At 50.1% G+C, this 3,396-nt stretch overlaps 1 pseudogene; it reads right to left on the bottom strand.

The window, feature by feature from the left end:
• Positions 1-1,491: 1,491 nt before the first annotated feature.
• LOC110310091 overlaps positions 1,492-3,396 on the bottom strand; it is a 6,470-nt pseudogene continuing 4,565 nt past the window's right edge.

Here is a 3,396-nt window from a genome sequence, read left to right as displayed (position 1 = left end):
GGCTGGGCACTGTGAGAGCCCATGGAAGGCCACTAGTGAAGGTACAACCTCAGTTGCAGTTAATGATCCAGGACTGAAAGGGTCATGCAAAGGGGTTGAAGCTTGGCACCATGAAGAGAGCCTATGAGAGGCTATTGGTGAAGCCTAGTTGCAGTGGAAGACAGCAGTGTTTTGGAGATGCCAGTACCATGGGATGACCACCAAGAGTGGAGTACAGGCATCTGGAGCCTAGAAGACAAGGTGTGTGATACAAAGGGCAGGGCTGGAGAAGTAACCCAAGCCCTTGGAGGAGGCCAGAAGATCATGAGTGGATTCCAGACATTGGATGGTTGGAGTTTGATTCTGCTTTTGATTGTGACTGTGCCCTGATATTTCTCCCTCTTGAAGGAAGAAAGTATTTTAGTGGAGCCCACAGTTAGGAGACTTTTTTTAAGGTTATAAAACTGCTTTAATGGAAAGGTTCCTCACTCCTCCCCACCCCCCAACACACCATCTGGGATTGGGTATATATGGCCAGGGCTGGCCCCAGGACTATACTGAAATCATTCCCAAAATATACATCTGTCACCATAAAAAACTGCTGCACCACCTCAGCCCCACAGGTATAAAATCATAAATATTTACACTCTTCCTTTCACAGAACCAGGGTGTGTAGGGAGCCCCTCCCATAGAAACAAGCTAGGATAGAGGTGGATGTCTGTGAGAGACATTAAGGACTAGAGGTCAGCCCCTCAACTGGGCATAGTTAGAGGCAGGCAGAAAACAAAACTTGGGTCTAAAATTTGCAGGTAGAAACCTACAAGTCTCGGAGCTTTTTCTCCAGCCCTGGCCTGGGCCCATCTGCTACTTGGTCACTGGAAGGAAGGAGCTCAGGGGACACAGAAGCTCAGAGCACACACATACAATTGTATTATTGCTCTTACTTAAAACTTTAAAACTGTATCTCTTGCATATAAATGGAAAAGATTCGGGTATTTGGTCAAGTGGAAGCATTGCTAGGCACAGGTGTCTGTGACTACACGGAGTAGAATACTAAGGTCACAATGAGGCTTGGCAGCTGAGGATGGTCTGGGCCCACTGGGCTGGCCAGGGACTTGGGGGAAATCATGTCACTTGCTTATAAGGGTGTAGGGGAGTGGCCCCAGCTCTTGCACAGCACTGGGGAGCTTATGTATAGGCCACCTGGCTCACCTGCAGGTCTAGAGACAGCTGGTGGCCCTAGAGGGTGGTTGTGCAGCCATGAGGCACACTGGTTTGTAAGGCACAGAAAGGGGCTATGTTTGGGGCACTGCTGTGGCCTCAAATCCGAGCCCCTCAAGGCGTGGTGCCGGGACTGACTGGGCCTCTGTGGCCCAAGCTATTTCTTGCCACAGCAGAGTAGACTAGATTTAATGTAAAAACAACAACAACAACAACAACAACAAAACCAAAAAAACCCAGGTAAACGGATCTCTCTTTAAAAAACTAAAATCTCTGGTCTGTAAGGTCACTTCAGCTGCTTTTTAAAGTGGCTTGTCTGGAATGGTGGAAGCAGATGCAGGCCCACAGGCACCTGGATGGTGGACTTGGAAAGGACACTCACAGGTGGCGATTCTCGCTCAGGTCATGGTTGTACCGTTCAGTCAGCGCCTGCACTGCCTCCTCCTCAGAGCCCACCTAGATCAGTACTGTCTTGTGGTCCTTCTGGAAGACCTTGAAGCCTGTGACCACACCACCACTGCTGGAGAAGAGGCGCCTGAGGTCATCCTCCAACACAGAGGGCAGGGTGCTGCAGAGGTGCAGGGTAGCTGAGGGTGGAAAGATTTCTGGAAGTTCCTGAAGCCTGGTTTCTTGAGGCGGTACAATGGTGAGCTGCCATAGCCCTTGATCAGGCCCTGGTCCTCCTGTTCCTCCTGAGGCAGCTGCACACTCTGATGTGTGAGGTTCAGGTGGCTCATGGCCACTTGGGCCTTTCTGCTATCTGCACAAGCACATTCTCCTCCTCCTCCACTTCTTCTTCCTCCTCCTCCTCTCCTCCTCTTCTTCCTCCTCCTCCTTTCCCTCCCCCTTTTCCTCCTCCTTCCTTCTCCTCCTGTTTCTTCTTTAAATATTTTTAAAAATTTATTTCAAGTGTTATCCCCTTACTCAGTTTTCCTCTTTCCCAGAACCCTCCTATCCCCTCCCCCTCCCCCTGCTTCTATGAGGGTGTTCCTCCACCCACCCACCCACTCCTACCTCCGGCCTTTGATTCCCCTACACTGGGGCATCTTGAACAGAATCTTAACCCGTTGCACATCACCATAGGCACAGAAGAGAATGAAGAGGCTTTAGGGTGCGACTCTTTCAGGGTGCAGGTTGCTGACCAAAAGGATGGAATTCCCAGCATCTGCCAGCCCTGGGATAGCAATGCAGTCAGCAGCAGACAGAATGGCCAGGGGAGGGGGCAGGGCTTCATGGACATTAGGGACAAAGAGGCCAAAGGCTGCTGCCATGGTCTGGTCCAGTGAAGCTGTCTGTTTCCAGAGGGCAGTCTAGGTCGAGTGTAATCTCTGCTCTTGTCATTGTATGTGACATGGAGACTGGTGAGCATGTAGAAGTCGATGTGCAGCGTGTAGCAGGCATTGTAGATGTTCTGGCACGTGCCTGGTAGGGAGAGCTGTTGGTTTTGAGCTCTTTGTGGTTGGAGAACTGCATGTAGATGGGCTGCCCACAAAGTGCTGGTGCCACAGACATATAGCAGTTAACCATAGTATCGGCAGCCTCATGTGTGTTCATTTCAATGAAGACCTGGTTCTTCCCCTTCAGCATAAGGAGGTTGGTAACCTTCCCAAAGGGCAGCCCCAGGGAGATTACCTCGCCCTCAGTGATATCACTGGGTAGCTGGCAGACATGGGTGACTCTGGAAGGAGCTCCTGTGCTCCTGCTCATTTCCTCTGCCTTTGTTGTGCTCTGCCGGGTAAAACCTCCCATATGAACACTACCCATGTGTGTGGTTGCTCTACTGTTTCTCTGCTTCCTAGATTCTTCAATGTTACATGCTCTAGGCATTCACACACACACACACACACACACACACACACACACCCTGTCAGGATGGACTGTACCTCTGAAAGTGTGAGCTGGAATAAGCTTTTTCCCACAGCATTCATTGGCCACACAAAAATAAAATAATTGACTAATGCAACTTGACATGGTGGCTCACATCTTTAATCCCAGCATGTAAGAGTCAGATCTCTGTGAATACAAGGCCAGCCTGGTCTACAAAGTGAATTCCAGACCAGCTACAGCTACACAGTGAGACCATATCTTATTTGAAAGTGAGGGTATCTCCAAGTGGACTCATTGTTTTCTAGTTCGCCCTCCCTCCCTCCCTTCCTTCCTTCCTTCCTTCCTTCCTTCCTTCCTTCCTTCCTTCCT

This window comes from Mus caroli, chromosome 15, assembly GCF_900094665.2.
Source record: "Mus caroli chromosome 15, CAROLI_EIJ_v1.1, whole genome shotgun sequence".
NCBI lineage: Eukaryota > Metazoa > Chordata > Mammalia > Rodentia > Muridae > Mus > Mus caroli.
The sequence above is the reverse complement of the archived record's forward strand: the minus strand, read 5'-3'. Positions and strand labels throughout refer to the sequence as shown.